General features: G+C 39.3%; 1 protein-coding gene across 1 annotated transcript in view; it reads right to left on the bottom strand.

Moving 5' to 3' along the window:
- The window catches only part of CDH12 (cadherin 12), a 693631-nt gene extending 675212 nt beyond the window's left edge, over positions 1–18419 (bottom strand). The window contains exon 1 of the mRNA XM_039525377.1: positions 18376–18419. The gene's annotated coding sequence lies outside the window, so the exon portion shown is untranslated. The remainder of the gene's footprint in view (positions 1–18375) is intronic.
- Between the last annotated feature and the right edge of the window lie 1445 nt (positions 18420–19864).

Consider the following 19864-nt stretch of genomic DNA (forward strand, 5'->3'; position numbering starts at 1 on the left):
GCCACATCCCTATTCTTGTGAACCTGGAACAGCTGGTTGTTGTGGAAGCAGGGTCCCGGCTCTACCCTTTTGCCACAATGTCCAAGGAGTCTAATAACTTTGAGGGGGACACAACATGGTCTAGCTGGTAAAGCACTGGACTGGAAGACAGGACCGCTGTGTTCTATTCCCAACTCTATCACTGACTTGCTGTGTGACTTCAGGCAAGTCACTTCATCCCTCTGTGCCTCAGTTTCCCCTCCTATCCATTGTCAATCTTGAGTATTGGATTTTCAGAGCCAAGACACTCTCTCACTTGTTTGTATCATATCTTGCACAATAGTGCCTGATATTGGCATACCCTCTAAATGCTACTGCAATACAAATAAATAAGTGATGTGAGACATTCCCAGGCCTTGTGCACTTGCATCAAGTTTTGGGATTTTATGCCTGACCACTCCAAGGCAGCAGGAGAGAGAGGACTAATTTTCCCCTCCCATATATGCCTCTGCAGAAACAGGCACTATCTAAACCAAAATCTGTAATCTCATGTTTCATCACAAATACCATGTCCATTTATATCATAACAATAATTCCCGCTTCCTTAGAAGCAAAATCTGATAAAGCACAATAGCTCCCCTAGCATCTATGTGTATTATAATATGTCATTTGTATACTTTCTCTTATTCTGTATATAGAACATCTGTTAACCCTGTCATCCCCATCTGATCCCCTTACCACCTGATGTTATTCTCAAAGCTGCATTAAGAATCTCTAAATTGGTATGCTAAAAAATGAGAGGCTTTCATATATAATTAGGTCTTCCTCATTTGTATTGACAGTAGGGCTGGTAGAAAATTTTCTGGCAGAAAACTGTTCCATCAGAATATGCTGACTGGACAAAATTGAAACATTTCACTGGCATGTATTGATTTTGTTGAAATTTTTAAAAGGAAATTACGGAAACTTTTTTTGATAAGGTCAAAATGTTGTTACAACTTTCTATAATATATACATGTAAAAATGTTAGTATGTAATATAAGAGAAAAGTCTAAGTCATTAAGTTGGAATGGAAAACATTTCCATGAGGTTATTCCAATATTACCAAAACAGAATATTTTAGAAGTTTCATTCTGAGGTAATTTAAAAGCATGCACCACCCCACACCACCAAATAACAAAAAAAGTCTTTTTTGGTTCTGATTTGGTTCTGATTTGGGATAACAGAAAATTTTCCCAGAGAAATGAAAATCTGAATTTCAAGTAGCTCCAATGGAGCCACCTAAACAGATATGCTTAGCCAAAACCAGAAGTTATCACTAATCCACACGATGCTCTCTGAAACAGATAGCTTTGAAGGGAACATCTCAAGTTTAATTTAGGTGGGATCTCACCAAGGAAGACTTACTTACCTCATTGTGTCCTCAGCTATATAATTAATAGGGAATTGTCTGTTTATGTATAATTTCATAAATCTGTCAGCCAAATCAAAGATCCAAAGGCAAAGTGTAGCACCCAGTGACTTCATGCCAAGTTTTGAAATTTCCTGGAAGATTTTGGCTCCATAAAAGCTACTGAGCAGATAATGAGACAGTCAGAGTGAAACTTTGGTCCTAGTTATGCCCTTTGTAACTCCATTACAACCTGTGACTGATGTTATTTTGAAAGATAAAGGGCAATAGTAAATTGAGAAATCACTGCTAACCTAGAATTCTCTTTTGAAATTGTAGACTTCTGGAATGAATAAAATTGGAAGAATTTTAACCTGCTACATTTTATGTGAGCAAACAATACAGAACAGAAATTGCCTTTACAAAATGACAGGGAGTGTTATGTGTGGCTGGCACATCAGTGAAAGAAGGGACATGTCAGCGAACGGCAGTAAGGCTGTGGTATGGCATGAGACAGAAATCTCATGGCAGTTTAGGCAATATGCCATTACCAAAAAAGTAGGTGTATTTCATTCCTTTAAGTCACTGATATGTATTATGCAATCCTATACAGCATAATGCTCTGATGCATAAACATCAGAAGCATTAAATTGATAGGCCATATAGAACAACATTCAGAAAAATCTAATTTATACAGCACTGAAAATAATGAAAAATATGGATAAACCAGCATCTGTGACACGCCTGCACTGTGGACAAAAGGGTAGATTATAATGAACATTGAGGCTGAACTATGTGAAGAAGCAACCAGGATATTCTTACAGAGAAAATAAAAAAAGATCTTACAGTCCTTTATTATTTACCCATCAGCTACTCGCTTTCCCCTACACTTCCAAGAGGATTCTAACTCTTTCAAGGGGATTCCTGGACCAGGATTCTTTTCTTTGTTCAAAGTGCTTCAGCAGCCCTCAAAAAATCATCCAGCAGATCACAAATCACAAGATTTATCCTACTTGCTACCAATGAGAATGCAGTGTCTGGGGATCTGTTATCTAGCAGCTCTGTGTTGTTGGGGAACCAGAGCACAGTACCCAGCCTGTCTGACTCACAAAGGAGCTCCCCTCCCCCACCCCCGCCATCCCCAGCCTCTGCTTGAACCAAATCTGCATCAGATGAAAGACTTATAAAAAGCAATGGAAAGGCAGTGGGAGACATACCTAAACTCTCCTAGCCTCATTTGCATTGAAGATGGGACAAGGAGGCATCTCCATTAGCATACAGAATGGAGAACAGAGATTCCAAGGCAAGAACCGCACTGAATTCTGGGACCAGGGAAGCAGGGAAGCATTGCATGATGGGGTATCTCTGCTCCAGATATTAATGAACCCATGCCTGCACACCCCCAGCTCAGTAGTTATCAGGCCAATTCCGGTAATAAATCAGTTATTGGTACCCAAAATACTGAAGCTGCCTAATTGCATTGTGAGCTCCCTCCAGGGAATACTACCCATAGCCCGGAATGATCAGCTCCCATGGTCTAGCCTGAAGAAAACAACTTTGGTATACTCCCTTGTTTACAGATAAATATATCTAGTGTTCTCCCTTGAACCATTGTGGTTTCTCTACAAAAACCCTTACCCATGTTCAAGTAAGTGTTCTGATGCCTGGATCCAAAATCTGCATCAGTTCCATTGGGACTTCATCTCCTGACTGATCATGATGGGGGTTCTGTCTGTCTCCAGCACTCCAGACCCTCAGCTACCACCACCACCTGGCACCTTTAGTTATTCTGACAGCTTTACCAATTAAGAGAAAAGGCCAATAGTATTGTAAAGCTGTCAGGGACATGCTCCCTGTACTACACGTTTGTTTGTCTTTTTTCACCTGTTCTGTAAACATTCACCAACATAATCTTTCCCATTGCTGTCCTCTTACCACTAGAGCAGTGCAAATAATCAAGTTTTTGGTTTAATGGCCCTTGGGTTAGGAGGAAGGAAGCATTTTTGGTGGACAGAAAAAGTCAAAAGAAATTGTTTGGGATTAAAATAAATTATTTAAATAAAATGAGGGAAACATCCTTATGAAATAAAAAGGCCAAACACCCCTAGCCACCCAAAATGACTAAAACAATTAATCAAAATTGACCCAAATTTGTGCATTTTTAAGTGGGAAAATTTCATCCAGCTCTATTTACCACTGATATGTCTACTCTCTCCTTGCCAGGAGGTACTATCACAGAAGCTGCATAACAGTTTTCTCAAATGGTGCAATTTTGTTCTATACCCAGTGTTACCTTTAACTCAAAGTATAATTAAGCATGTACTAAATCCTAATATCCAACCTAAACCTCCCCCACTGCAACTTACTCCTTGTTCTATCATCTGGTACCACTGAGAACAGTCTAGATCCATCCTCTTTGGAACCTCCTTTCAGGTAATTGAAAACAGCTATCAAATTCCCCCTCATTCTTCTCTTCTGCAGACTAAATAATCCCAGTTCCCTCAACCTTTCCTCATAAATCATGTGCTCCATCCCCCTAATTATTTTTGTTACCATCCGCTGGACTCTTTTTTCCACATCCTTCTTGTAGTGTGTGGCCCAAAACTGGACACCGTACTCCAGATGAGGCCTCACCAATGATGAATAGAGGGGAATGATCATGTCCCTTGATCTGCTGGCAATGCTCCTACTTATACAGCCTAAAATGCTGTTAGCCTTCTTGGCAACAAGGGCACACTGTTGACTCATATCCAGCCTCTTGTCCACCCTAAACCGTAGGTCATTTTCTGCAGAACTGCTGCCTAGCCACTCAGTCCCTAGTCTGTAGCAGTGCATGGGATTCTTCGGTCCTAAGTGAAGGACTCTTCACTTGTCCTTGTTCAACCTCATCAGATTTCTTTTTGCCCAATCCTCTAATTTGTCTAAGTCCCTCTGTATCCTATCCCTACCCTCCAGCACATCTACCGCTTCTCCCAGTTTAGCGTCATCTGCAAACTTGCTGAGGGTGCAGGCCACACCATCCTCTAGATCATTAATGAAGATATTGAACAAAACCGGCCCCAAGACCGACTCTTGGGGTACTCCTCTTGATACCGGCTGCCAGCTAGATGTGGAGCCATTGATCACTACCCGTTGAGCGTGACAATCTAGCCAGTTTTCTATCCACCATATAGTCCATTCATCCAGCCCATACTTCTTTAACTTGCTGGCAAGAATACTGTGGGAGACCATATCAAAACTTTGCTAAAGTCAAGGAACAACACATCCACTGTTTTCCCCTTATCCACAGAGCCAGTTATCCTATCATAGAAGGCAATTAGATTAGTCAGGTATGACTTGCCCTTGGTGAATCCTTGCTGACTGTTCCTGATCACTTTCCTCTCCGCGAAGTACTTCAAAATTGATTCCTTGAGGATCTGCTCCATAATTTTTCCAAGGACTGAGGAGAGGCTGACTAGCCTGTAGTTCCCCGGATCCTCTTCCTTCCCTTTTTTAAAGTTGGGCACTACATTAGCCTTTTCCCAGTCATCCGGGACCCCGCCTGATCGCCATGAGTTTTCAAAGATAATGGCCAATGGCTCTGCAATCACATCCGCCAACTCCTTTAGCACCTTTGGATGCAGCGCATCCGGCCCCATGGACTTGTGCTCATCCAGCTTTTCTAAATAGTCCTGAACCGCTTCTTTCTCCAGAGAGAGCTCCTCCCCATACTGTGCTGCCCAGTGCTGTAGTCTGGGAGCTGACCTTGTTTGTGAAGATAGAGGTGAAAAAAGCATTGAGTACATTAGCTTTTTCCACATCCTCTGTCACAAAGTTGCCTCCCTCATTCAGTAATGCGCTCACACTTTCTTTGATTTTCTTCTTGTTGCTAACATACCTGTAGAAACCCTTCTTGTTACTCTAAACAACCCTTGCTAGCTGCAACTCCAAATGTGATTTGGCCTTCCTGATTTCACTCCTGCATGCCTGAGCAATATTTTTATACTCCTGCCTGGTCATTTGTCCAATCTTCCATTTCTTGCAAGCTTCTTTTTTATGTTTAAGATCAGCAAGGATTTCACTGTTAAGCCAAGCTGGTCACCTGCCATATTTACTCTTCTTTCTACACATCAGGATGGTTTGTTCCTGCAACCTCAATAAGGATTTTTTAAAATGCAGCCAGCTCTCCTGGTCTGCTTTCCTTCTCATGTTATTCTCCCAGGGGATCACGGTAGAGGTGAATTTTAAGGAGGGATTTGAGGGGGGACAATGAAGTGGCTTTGTGGATGAGTAGAGGGAGATCTTTCCATGCTTAGGGGTGGCATGGGAGAATGTGCAAAGGTGTTTGTTGGAAAGTTAAGTGATTGGATGAGGCTGGCATCCATGGCAATACATCCATAAACTGTGCTTGAAATCGGATATCTTTATTTCAAGGTCTCATATAAGCTTCTTGTGGGCCTTGGTCCAGAATGTTCTGCTCCTAATTTTGTGCTGCAATAGTTTATTATATAGTTAATAGTTTACTATATCACACCTCTAGACAAATTAGAGGATTGGGCCAAAAGAAATATGATGAGGTTCAACAAGGACAAGTGCAGAGTCCTGCATTTAGGATGGAAGAATCCCATGCACTGCTATAGACTAGGGACCGAATGGCTGGGCAGCAGTTCTGCAGGAAGGGACCTAGGGGTTACAGTGGACAAAAAGCTGAATATGAGTCAACAGTGTGCCCTTGTTGCCAAGAAGGCTAATGGCATTTTGGGTTGTATAAGTAGGGGCATTTCCAGCAGATGGAGGGATGCGATCATTCCCCTCTATTCAGCACTGGTGAGGCCTCATTTGGAGTACTGTGTCCAGTTTTGGGCCCCACACTACAAGAAGGATGTGGATAAATTGGAGAGAGTCCAGCAGAGGGCAACAAAAATGATTAGGGGGCTGGAGCACATGACTTACGAGGAGAGGCTGAGGGAACTGAGATTGTTTAGCCTGCAGAAGAGAAGACTGAGGGGGGATTTGATAGCTGCTTTCAACTACCTGAAAGGGGGTTCCAAAGAGGATGGATCTAGACTGTTCTCAGTGGTAGAAGATGACAGAACAAGGAGTAATGGTCTCAAGTTGCAGAGGGGGAGGTTTAGGTTGTACATTAGGAAAAACTTTTTCACTAGTAGGGTGGTGAAGCACTGGAATTGGGGTACCTAGGGAGGTGGTGGAATCTCCTTCCTTAGAGGTTTTTAAGGTCAGGCTTGACAAAGCCCTGGCTGGGATGATTTAGTTGGGTTTGGTCCTGCTTTGAGCAGGGGGTTGGACTAGATGACCTCCTGAGGTTCCTTCCAACCCTGAGATTCTATGATTTGGCTTATATTTGAGCTATACAGCATGCTTGTTACTTACTGTCCAGAGTAATCCTTCATGGTGCAGTCTTCATTTATATGTTGGGGCCCCCACTGGTCATTATTTAAAACATAGCATTTTCCAACTTGTTGCTGAACAGAAGACCCTGACATACCACAGCCATTTCCTATTGAAAGTTTAGGGGAAACTGTGGCATTTCATATCTCAAAGTACGCAACTATTGGCTGATTATGACCGTTTTTTAAGCTAGGTGTCTATGGTGGCCCTTAAGAATAAATATAAATGTGTTTCATATATCGCTATTCAGTTAGGAGAAGCCAGTGAACTTTCACAAGAAACTGTGACCAGTGAGCTCATTGTGCATGATGACAGCTGAATGAACTTAAATGTATGTGTTGAACATCTACCCTGTGTTCCTCAAGCACAGATCTGCGAATCTTTCTCACTTACTACACTAGCACATCTGTAAACACAAGTTCACAAAACTCCAACCTGAGTAAGTTAGAGGTTCTGCTTCCCTCACAGCAGATTGGCTGATGCGAAGACTTTGTGCTTGGGCTGGTGTATTTCATGACAATTTTCCAAGACAATTTTTCAAGACTGTCATAAACCACATACAGATATATTGAAAATATCAATTGAAGGGTTCCCCCTGACATACACTTTACAAAGTGTAGCATATGGCATTTAGTTTATAACTACTGCACATCTTCAAACAAGCATTTAAAATCATGGGCATATGTGTGCATTACATTAAAAGTATAAATAGACTATCTTCAGAAGTATTTATGTTCTTATGCATATTACCAGCACCTGTAAAACAAGCCACATAGGTGAAGACCAAGAAAATTAGCTGAATTCCCTTGCTAAATTAAGATATAACTTAGCCCTCATTGCTATGCAGGACCGGGGTTATTTAAAAATCTGTCATTAAAATGATTAAATATTTTCTAATTATTTTTGCTCATTTCAGCACCTATCACCATGCCCAATGTTTGCTACTACTAAATTACTTTCTAAGCAAACAATTCAACATATTTGTATCAATTTTTCCTATTATGATTAATTACTCTTACTGTTACGCTTAATGATGCTATGCTTTTGGCTCTGGTTACTTATCACCACTGTGAATACAATTGCATAATTGCTATCAACCATTAATAAGACAATTTAATTCCTTTTTATTGTCTCTGCCAGTATTGTCTTGAAGGTGGTAGAATTCCATGTCTTAAATTATCAACTGAATAATATTAGCCACATCTGTAAACAAGTGCTCCGTCGAACTCTTGGCTTTCATGTTACCCCCAGAACAGCAGAACTTCATAGTGAGAGATCTGGCATATTACTTAGTACAGAGGTTAATAGAACAAGTAACCTTGCATAGAAACAGTTTACTCATATACGTTGCCATCTGGCATCTTCTCTGTTATTGTGTTCCTATGGGATGTTTCTATATTGTCAGTAGATACCTTTTCCATCAAAGGCAAAACACAATCATAAGGATTACAGCTTTCACATTATCAATACACATGACATAGTGCAGTATTGTACTATTTTTGGAATTGTAGCAGGCAGGTTCAACAGATTTCAGTTATACAGCTACCCTCACCGCCACAAACATACAAAGTGTAGTCATAGTAAGCTAAAACAAATACATAGTATCCTGGTAGTTTCATGGATGTTAGAGAAGGAGAAAATAAAAAGGTTCAGTTCTTCTTTGCCTTGCCCATTTCGTAGTCACTCACATCTGTACAAAGGCATTGACAGAATTATATTGTTTTGTACTCTGCACACCAGCGCAGATTTATTACTTCAGTGTATCCAGTGTTTAAATCAGCATTGATTTTTGGACCTGTGTGCCAGTTATATCAGCCATCAGTGACATTCTGATCACCGTGGGGCCTCAGTGACAGGTACAATACCCACAGAGATGAATACAAAATACTTGAGGTTATGCAAAGACTCTACTTAAGTATCAGCTGTGGAAACAGCCCAGAGGAACTCAGTTCATTTCCATATAATATGTATATTAAAATACAAAGTGGCAAAAATGTGGTGAAGACAAGGCTAGCTTTGGGTACATGGTATGAGACTGACCCATTGCATTCCTATGTGTAAGATTGTTTTTAGAAGAAGTTCCTTGATTTGAGGGATTCCCACAGGTTTGAATTTGGTTGCAATCACATTATTATCACTTAATTTGTGGTATCTCACAAGATTCCCAAGATGTTTTCTAAACAGAGGAAGACACCAACAATAATGTGTTCTGACTAAATGCAAAAAGAAGTCACTTGAGAGCCACAGCAATAGCTCGGAAGTTAATATTTAACAGATGTCAAATATGTTGTAAAATAGTGTAAGCAGATTCTCTACCAAGATCGTCAAATGGAAGAAGCTTCTTTAGGTTCAATTTCAAGATCTTTTCTGTGATTGTGTATTTAATTGAAAACTCTTGTTACCTTATAATCATAGAAGTGTAGGTCATCTGGTCCCACACCATGCTGAAGGAGAATCAAGTATGCTTAGACTATCCCTGACAAGTGTTTGTTTAATCTATTCTTAAAAATCTCTAATGATGACAATTCCACAACCACCATAGGTAACCTATGTACTTAATTATACTTACAGTTAGAAAAGTTGTTTCCTAATATCTAATCTGAATCTCCCTTGCTAACCATTTATTATTTGCCTTGGGAAGTGGAGATGAAGAAAACTATATTTCTTCTCACTCTTTCCCTACTTTTTTTTTCCCCCACCACCTCACTGTTTGGTTTTATTTAGTATAATAACTCATTCTTAAATGAGAATGACCAGGGCTGGGCTTAGGGGTGGGCCATGCGGATGACCACCCAGGACTCTGTGGTCAGGGGGTGCCATGCGGCAGCACAGAGATGCACACTGTAGGCTGGCAGGGGAGCGCCACAAACTAACAGACTGTTTTCTCCTGGCAGAGGAACATGGGCTGGGTTCTCTTTTCGTTACTTTATTCTTGAGAGCATGCAGAAACCTATCAGCAGAAGCCATATATTTGATTCTGAAACCTTTATTCTGCAAGGAGTCCTTATTTATACATTTAATCCCATTGAACTCATGAAGGTTACACGATCTGTCCCTGGCTCCTGCTGTAACTCAGCAGTTCAGACTTTGGAAGCAGCACTATATTTGGGTTGATTTATCTGCCAACATTTTAATGTTTTGCTGCTGCCATGAAGAATAAAGACTGATTCTGTGTTCTACCACACAGTCTTTGTATCCTGAAGTAGACTCACATATGCCAGACTCCTGTTGGCTATATATAGCATGTGTTGTGAGAGATAAAGCCTGTTTTCTTGCCGGTTCTGAGACAGATATTGCAGATGTGCAATGCTGTTAAAGCTAGAATGTATGGGTTTGCACAGGAGGAATTTCCTTATAAATTAATTCTTAATAAAGGTAATTTCTTCAGAATAAGCACTGGAATAAATGTTTGCAATATTGATATTTGCAATAATCAGATTATTATTTTTATAAAGACCATTTCATAGTAGACAATATATGAGCAAAATTTATACCTCTTATGTCACAGTTTTTGCACTTGTTTATATATTTTTATTACTTTATATTTTTTCACTAATATAGAAGTTTCTAAGTGGGGGCCAAGGGTGATGGGGAGTGGGGCGCCCATAGGGGCCAGGGGCAATGATGGGGATGCCGTAACCATGAGTGCTGGGATGCCAAAATACAAGTTCACCCAGGGCACCATTTTCTCTAAGGCCAGTCCTGAGAATTACTATATGTTGCTTTATTTCTTTATTCAATATATAAGCACGCTTGATACACACCCTGTTTATTATCCCTAAATCTACATATCAATAGTTCTTTCCAAACTGGAGATCTACCACTTAAAGGACTTAAGTGTACAGTGGTATATTCCATTTTTAACTATAGAGAACCCTGATAATATGGCACAGTCCAGTAAACTTTTTTTAAATGGTAGTGCCAATAGATTAAAAAGTTGTTTTGTTCTCTCCTAATGGACAAATGTCTAGATTTAAATGTATCAGGGGGTAGCCGTGTCTGTAGTTTATAGATTCTTTGGTATGTAGTCTGTATCCACAAAAACAACAAAGAGTCCAGTGGTACCTTAAAGTCTAACAGATTTATTTGGGCATAAGCTTTCGTAGGTTTTTTACCCACGAAAGCTTATGCCCAAATAAATCTGATAGACTTTAAGGTGCCACCGGGCTCCTTGTTGTTTTTGTAGGTTTAAATGCTTTGCTGATGCACCATAGGCACAGTTCCATTGATTTCAATAGCAGGCACTTTGCTCATTTATAGCAGAACAGAGTCTGGTCTTTAAGCTTCAAATTTAAATGATTTTTTAAAAAACCCCACACTTTTTTATATGATGTATCCTGATAAAGATGTAGAAAAATTACTCCGCCTCCTTCAAACTGTTGACCTTATAAATGAAAAAGCTGGAAATAGAGCAGCAACAAACCCTCCAGGTGCATGGAAGAGACTGGTAAAGCAGAGATAGGCATGGGAGTCACATCTAACTTGAGTGAGTGTGCTAGAGCAAAATGTAAGTCATGTTGATCTTTTCTTCATAAATATGTGTGGCATTGGTTCAAAAAATCCTTCTGATATAAACACTAGATAAATAGTGGGCAACTGAATATGAGGGTCTTCATTGCTAACTGAAATGAGGGGCAAACCACCCAATCAAGGCTTTTAATCACATGATTTCTCAGTCCAGTTCCTGATTTTTGAACACTTAAGTGCATGCAAGAATTGCCAATTAAAAGTGCTTTGCTGAATCAGGATCTAAAGTGTCATCAGTTAGTGTTTGTGGGCCTTGTGAAAGTCAGTGAGTTTCTTTAAAAAGATAGTTGAATGAAGGCATGGAAACTTACCTGGTACACTGGCATGAGAGAGTTTCAGGGAGGTACAAAGTTCATGTGCATAGAGAAAACAGACAGGTTTTTATTCTAGATTTCATAAAGTTATTACAAATGTATATGAAACCATGGTATTTTGCTATTATTTATCACTATATAATATGCTGGGTAGGGTTTGGACTTCTTCAGGTCACTTGTTTTGATGGAGTTAGGGGAATGGAAGACAAATAAAACTAAAAACACTTGGGAAAAAAACAAAAACTCTGCACATACAGCATACTGCAGATATAAACAATATATTTTGCCTTTTCCCCCTTTCCCTTGAAACTCATTTGCATCTTACCTGCATTGGAATTTTTAGACAGATGCACTAAAATCATGGCAGAGTTTCAAATTTGGCATCTGTGAAAAGCAAATCATCCTAAGAAATCCATGAGGATTAAAGGTTTATTTATTTCTGTCTGGTTATAAACAAAATGTTAGACATACAGTGCAAACACAGCTAAAAATGTATTTCTTGAGCAATAAGATAAAGTTCAGAAGTCAGATTCAGTGTGAGTAAATCACTAGTTAGTAGGGTATTTTTAAGCCCTTCTCTAACCAAGTCCAGTCCACTGAGTAACCAGGATTGTATGCAATTCTTGTTAAAAAGAAAATCCATTAAACAGTTTTGTGGGTTAGAATGCAGAAGAGAGTAGGTTATGCGGGATCAAGTGTCACTTTTTAATGAATTAAAACTATGTAGGGAGTAGAAATAAAACAAGCCTCAAAATGAAGGAGTAAAGAAATAAAGAGACTAGTAAGAATAGTTGTAGAGGGCTAACTGGAGAAAGAAGGCAGTGTAGGAGCGACCATACGTTGCCCAGGCCCATCCACAGAAACTGAATCCAAAGACGGATGTTGTTTCACAACTATATTAAACAATTGTTTTTATAACTGATGCAAACCTAGATAAGAAAATGTTTGGCTTGATCATCACTAATGAGGTTTCTGGACAACAGTTTGAATCTCCAGAAAACAGCTCTTTAGAGAAGTGTTCATGATGACTGGGCACAAACTAGAAGACCACACAGGTGAACCAATCTTTAATCTTTCCTTTAAGCTGACCCATACTTTAGCCTTTTTCAAGCCCAACTGTACAAAACCTCTCAAATTTTACTGACCTCCTTGGTTTGAGCTGCAAAATTTCTGCAAGAAAGACTATTGTCTTGCTTTGTGATGTGGCTGATAGTTCAAAATACTGCTAACACTTCATAGGTCTCTTTTGCAAACCATTTTCCTTTCTACTTTTGGGTGAGTTGCTCTGACCTTTCATGATAACAGAAGAGGGAGGAAAAGTGTGGTCCCAGTCCCAGTCCAAAAACAGGTCAATCAGCCATGACAGTGCCTCTCCCCACACCCTAAAAGAAGTAACTAGAACAAACTAAAGACTTCTAGCTCCTCCATATCACCACCACCATTGTGGACAAGTTATATGAAATATTGGAAACTTTCTACAGATGTTTGGTTTTTGTTTTCAATATCCTACAGATTTTAATTGAAAATTATCTCTGTTGTAGAATTCAGGGACTTGAACATGGGTTTCCCCACATTCCCAGTGCTCTGTCCATTAGGGTATTGACTATTCTGGTTTGAATTGTTTCTTTCTTCTCTGCTTGCCTCCCCAGAAATTTAATCCTGGACCCAAGAAACCTTCCAAAAGCCAGTTTCATTGATACCACAATGATTTGGTGAAAAGTTTCATTTCTGACTGATTTTTTTGGGTGGGGCCAGAAAATGCGATTTTATCAAAAACATTCCCAATGAACTCCATTCCTATCATATTCCATATTTAAGATATAAAACAGTGACCTCTCACAAGAAAGTATCACATTCATCACAAGAGGAAAATAGTAAGACTACAAATCTGTATCTTCCCCCTTCAGTTTGTCATTGGCAAAATACTGCCTCTCTGAATGAAAAAGCAAAGCTAAAAAAAGCATAGCTAAAGGAGTTGTATCTTTATAGAGCACTGTGAGTATTGCTACTAACTGGTTTATTACATCTGTGCCTCCGCTAGTGAGCTGATCATCAGAGGAATCAGGATGGAATCCTGACACTCTCCCCATCTCAATATACACCATCACTCCTTTGACTCATTGCATTATGTCTTTTTCACTTTCATCTAATCTATCACGTACTGCCCACTGCCCATGGCAAGAAAATGGACTTGATGGACCAATATCTATGATGGAAATAGTCTGGCAAACTCTACATTCATTCCTAAGAGACTACGAAGAAAATATTTACACACTGGCATAGGTGAACTAGTACAAATATGTATTTTGCCTTAAGGATATTATACAGTTATTTTTTTTTAATTTCAGTGGGTATTGTAAGGAAGTGAAACAGTCATTAGGTGAACATATTGACCCTTAAGCAATCTATACACATTGGCATCAGATAAATAAGGCATGAAGAGTACAATGCCTGTCGTAACAATCTCTTTACAAGAAGTGATTTTAGTTTGGAGTGTGCTACACAACCTCCCCCCCCCCCCCGATACACATACACAAAAAATTTACTGTTGAAAGCTGTGTAAGTGTGCAGTGTCTGTTAGCGTCAAAGAGGAAGCAATGCAGATGGTTAATCACTGGAGTACAATGTTGTAAAGATTATAATCTAAAGCATTTTATAACATTTTTCATCCTAAAAGTGCTTTATGAACAATCTTAATAACACATCTGAGGTTAGTGGATATGGGGACAGTATTCTCCTTTTACAGGTAGGGAAACTGAAACAGAAGGAGTAAGTGACTTTTCCAAGGTCACACAGCAAATCAGTGGCATATCCAGGACTGTATTCTAGATTTTCTGTCTCCCAGTCCAGTGCTCTGACCACTCTAACTTGTGCTGAGCTAATATTAAAGCATTTTTGTTGGCAATTTCACTCAGATATACATATGCACGGGTGTATGTACATATGCACCTGTGTAAATCTGTATATATTTTTATTTTAAATTTTAATACATTGTATTTGCCAATTCAGATTCAGTGTGAGAAACAAAAAACAGGTACAAGTCCCTGCCACCTACAATGCTCCCACTCAATTTTACCCACAAGCAGTTCTGTATTAAGGCTTTTCATATGGCTCTTCTGTACGTAGCATAATTTTTTTCTGTGGCATGTACAAATCCCAGCAACATCTGGGAGAGCTCTCGCTTAACTGGATTTGATAATACAGTCAAATCATTTCTCTTTTCCCATTGTTGTTGGTGTTGAGTTCACAGGTGAATCTGTCAGTTCAGAAGCTAGCATCTGCCTGTTCCAACGAAATCCTAGCTTTTCATTGTGTTCTATGGAGAAATGCACCTGAGCCTTAAAGTTCAGATCTGGAATTCTGAATCAGTCCACTATAGAAAGGGGCCACTCAGAATTTGGATCTAGATTCATACTTCCTTCAAGTTCAGGTGCGTTCATATCCTGGCTTTTGGTTTGGGCCCCTCTCTAGTGCCTCGTTATGGCACGCATTCCTGTGTGCATCTGAGACACTATCTGATCCTTTCTACAAATAGTGCTTCCTGCTCAATACATAACCATGACTAAGCCAGTTAAGGCTTTTATTTAGAATTGTGCTTTAAGTGCAGAAGTCACTCAACTACAAAAAGTACCTCCATAATTTGGTAGGCATTTATTTTTGGTTGTAAATTCTTCACTGTAATAACCACAAATTTGAACTAACTCTCCCTGAATCCCCTAACCCCTCAAAAAAGACCTTTCACTCTCCACAGATTCAGACCACAGTAATGGTGAATGTGGCATCACTTTTGAATTTACTGATGCCTTCATAGGAATGTTTGCCAACTCCTCAAATAATAAGAGGGAAATTAAGGGAAAACATTACAGGTACTTATCAGCTGGAAGAGAAAAAGTTAAACTGGGCACAGCCACATAGCTGCAGCCCTAGAAAACAATCCAGGAAAAGAAGTCCCTATTAGATAGCAGTTCCATATAGGGGAGAATGAATAAGGACCAGAAAGTCACTAATGTGCCTCGTGTGGTCGCAGTGCTGTAACAAACCCACCTCCACGAGGGGAGTTGCTCCCAGCGCTGGGTCACTGTTTACACTGGTGCTTTACAGCGCTGCAACTTGCTGAGCTCAGGGGTGTGTTTTTTCACACCCCTGAGTGAGAAAGTTGCAGCACTGTTCATTGTCAGTGTAGACAAGCCCTTAAAAAGGTAACTCTGGGAAAGGTGGTGATATTGTGCTGTACGTCTCAGTACTATATTACATATCCCTAGAATCTACATAGGCTGGCTTCATCCTCCAAGTTTGACTGGTTTTGAATGCAGGGGATCAGTGTCAGATTTTTCTAAGTCTATCTAAGAAAGAAATAAAAATCTACTTTTCTGGCATTTTCCATTGTGGAGGAGATACCTCACCCTTATAATCAGAACAAAATATTGGGAGCAAGTTGCATGTCAAGAAAACAGATGACAATAAATCTCCCTAAAGCTCCATCTAGCACCTCATTCTGACACTAACTAGACAGCCGTGTCATATAGTTTTCTGCAACTAAACAACAAAATAGAATTGTGTGAAGAAGCAATGATTTGTCAGGAAGTCAAACTCATCCATCCTGGGTGACTTGAATCTTATAAAAATCCCCCAATATATCCAAAGAAAAACTGAACAAATCTCAATGTTATATCAAGCATAGAACAAATGCAGAGACTCACTTCTCTGTCTTTAAAAGAAGTTACCCTATTTTGTAATTTAAGTTTTTCCTTAGCAAAACATTGCGTAATCTTGCACCTATCTTCAATACATTTCTGCACTTTATCATCTATAAACCTTCTATAAACTCTTTTCTCTATCCGAGCTGATTAGATTGTTTCCTTTGTATGCTTCCTTTGTATTCTTTTTCCATTCCTCACTTTATACCTTTTATGTTTCATGCTTGGAACAGCCTCCCAATTATTGCATGGCAATCCTCTTCCCTTTATCAAAAAAAGAAAACACTAGTAACTACCAATTACTACCAATATAGACTTGTGGTGCAACTGCACATGTCTATATTGCACCAATTAGTAATCACCTCATAACTTTAGGTGGTAAGCTCCTTGGATCATAGCTTCATATGTGTGCACAGTTTACCTGCTGTACTGTGCTAAGTACATTTACAGAAACATATAAATGACAAAAGTATTAATTTGTGACATTCATTCTAGTTTGTCTCTGATCACTCCATGAAGGGCCATCTCTGTCAGGCTTATTACTGTCTAGCTACATTTGTTCAGTGGACAGCAGACTTTCTTCCTGCAATACTTACTATGCAGTAGGAAGCAAGTTGTACAAATCTATACATAAAGGGTTCTCTTTTTAAAAGACTTTTGGAGTGGGTTATTTCTTTCTGGGGAAGAGCAAATAAATAATACATTGAATGTCTAAACTGTGAGTTTCCTTATTCATCTATATGGTCAATGAGATGGGAAATTGCTACGTATCTCTGGGTGTTCTCTGTGCATTCTGGCTCTACCAAAAGAGCAGGCAAAAGTTTGGGGCTAACTGGAAGGTGCAGGCCAGCAATACTAATGTGATCATGTATCCATTTTCAATGGCAAAAAACAGTTTGTTTGTTTTCAGTTTTTCAAATAAAAAAAATCTGAAAAAGAACCAATAAAAATTGGCAAAACACAAAACTTGTGAGAACGAATAATTTGCCGGGCAGCTCAGAAGTCTCCTGTGTCCCAGTTCAGTGCCTTATCAAAGCTATTCTTCCTCTCGCTGACACTCTTCCACACCCTTCAACTGGATTAGGGTTACTGGACCATTTGCTGCTTTGACTGACTGAGAGAAGTATTCCCCAAAAGATAGCTATACAAATAGTACAATGTTACCTGCCTGCAGGTAAAAAAGAATACCCTTGCTTGGTTTCTAAATCCCATCCAAGACAACAGGAAAACTGTGGACTTGGCAACTCAGACATATGTACCATTGAAGAGGTTTGGGTCTCTTAAATCCCCTCTCTTCATTAGAATAAGAACTCAGTTGCTAAACAGTAGAGCCCCATCTAATTAGACTCTTTAAATGTTTTTTTCTCTTTTGCCCCTAAACATACAAAATGTATTTGCATTGCCACTGGCATGATTCCGTTCAGAAATCCTTCCTATTGCTTCATAAGGACTTGTCTGTTCCTTTGGAATCTTGTTTTCCTTGTCTCCACAACACTTTGTTAGTATTTATTTTGCCAGATAACAAAACTGGTTTTTATCCCACCTGCTGCTTGTCCTGAGAATTGTAGAATCTGGCTATTTCAAGTTATGAAGGATTGTCTATAGATTCTTTGGTATATAGTCACTTCTGCCATTTGTGCACGTAACTGCCATGATTGTAGCTGATTTAAAATTGATATGTTGCCCCTCTCTTTCCCTGAAGTAGTTGCAGCTAAGTTTTGCTAACTTTTTCTCAATGCTCTCCAAAATCTGCTAAAACCCTCTGTATCCTGCGGGTACTTTTCATACCAGATGTTTATTAAAAGAGGAACCTATACATTAGATTATATACCTACTTGTTTAAAAATAAACAAACAGAAATCACACCTTTACAAAAAAATAAGTTAGAGAGAATACTTCAGCCAAAGGCCAAATTGTATAAGAATTGATTGACTTATCTGGATTTGCACTGGTGAAACCGAGCAGAATCCGGCCTGTAATATCTATGGCTTCAACTGTGGCTGTGTCATAAATTCAGTGTCACAATTTGATCCCTGGATCCCCAGAGGCAAAATTAATCTCTACCAGCAATATATGGTACCTGGCGCAGATTGCTTTCCATTCCACAATGGCTCAACTGCTAACTCATTGGTGGTGGAGACAAGGATTCATCCACTCCCTACCCCTATCTGCTTATATGGTAGTCACCATCTTGGCTGACACACTGGGAATTGAATTGGGGATGTCTAGGCTAAAAGCATGAGCTGCTACAGATTGATTTAAAGAGCCATGGGTCTCTAGCTGAGCTGTAAAGACACATATCCTCAGTGGATCAGACGGAGAAGGGGACCTGTCACACACTCTAACTAGTAGTTATATCCATTCCTCGTGCATCTGTGTGGGAGGGGCAGTAGTAGCACATTTACACTCCCCTCACCCACTCCTCCCCCATGCATGTATCCTCATCTAGTCCTGAGATAAAAGGGATAACATTTTAAGGCCTCTGACTCCTCTCGATGTCAGTGGGAGTTGCAGGCAAATTAATCCCTGATTAAGCAACATAGACTTCCATAAACTGAACAAAAGTGGTAATAAAAAATCATTTTAATGATGTGGAAAAAGATAATAAAATTGTGATTAAAATACAACCTCAACAGGTTTCTCACTCACTTCATTTGAAATATGTCAGACACTTAATCCATTAAATTAAATATGCTTTGGTTAACCAGCATGGGAATACAGAGACACTGTTTTGACCAGCACAAGGTTCCCTTATTTTTCTATTAATGCAGTAGAAACCTTATATAAATGAAGACTTTTTTACTGAAACACTGACTAAGGATTATCAATTTCTTTCAGCACTGCAGACTGATTTGGAAAGAAAATTCCTTATTTTGGATCCATTGATAGACAATTTTTGAAGTATCTGTGTGTGCAAGTATCTCTTGTGTGCAAGTATTTTGCCATGTGCTCGAGTGACATATTTACATTTAACATTCACATTTTTTAAAAAGATGTCTCTCATTCAAATAGTTCAATATGACAAACCTAGAGTTCTCTGTAGGATGTACTGGTGATCTGTGTATGCAAGGTTCTTGATAATTACATTTAATTTACTTTGGCCCAGTTCTGCTGCTGGACAAATGTTTACAGCTTTAAATGAAATCTGTTGGCCAGATTGTGCTCTTATTCACATCAGTGGAAATTTGGAGTAATTTGGAGTAATTCCATTTACTTTATCCAGTTGAACTAAAGGAGATGTCCCTCAGCCAGCAGTTAACAGTTATTTCCTTTATCCTCTTTGGACCAGCCAGTAGAAGGTGACATACAACCAACATATTAGACAATGCTTTGCAAGGCCTTAAACTCCCGCAAGTTTCACACAGATTGAACTAATATGTAGAAATATGACATCGTTGAGACGAGTTAGTCAGACAATGCCTCTTACCTGATGGTGCCTGTTAACTACGTTCAAGCTATTCAACTGCCCCTATCCTAAGAAGTTGAACCTGTAGTGGGATGATAATTCTGCAACTGATACAAAGGCAACATAAGCTCATTAGCATTTATGATGACTTGTCAAGATGTTC

Source organism: Mauremys reevesii, linkage group 2, assembly GCF_016161935.1.
Source record: "Mauremys reevesii isolate NIE-2019 linkage group 2, ASM1616193v1, whole genome shotgun sequence".
Classification (NCBI taxonomy): Eukaryota; Metazoa; Chordata; order Testudines; family Geoemydidae; genus Mauremys; species Mauremys reevesii.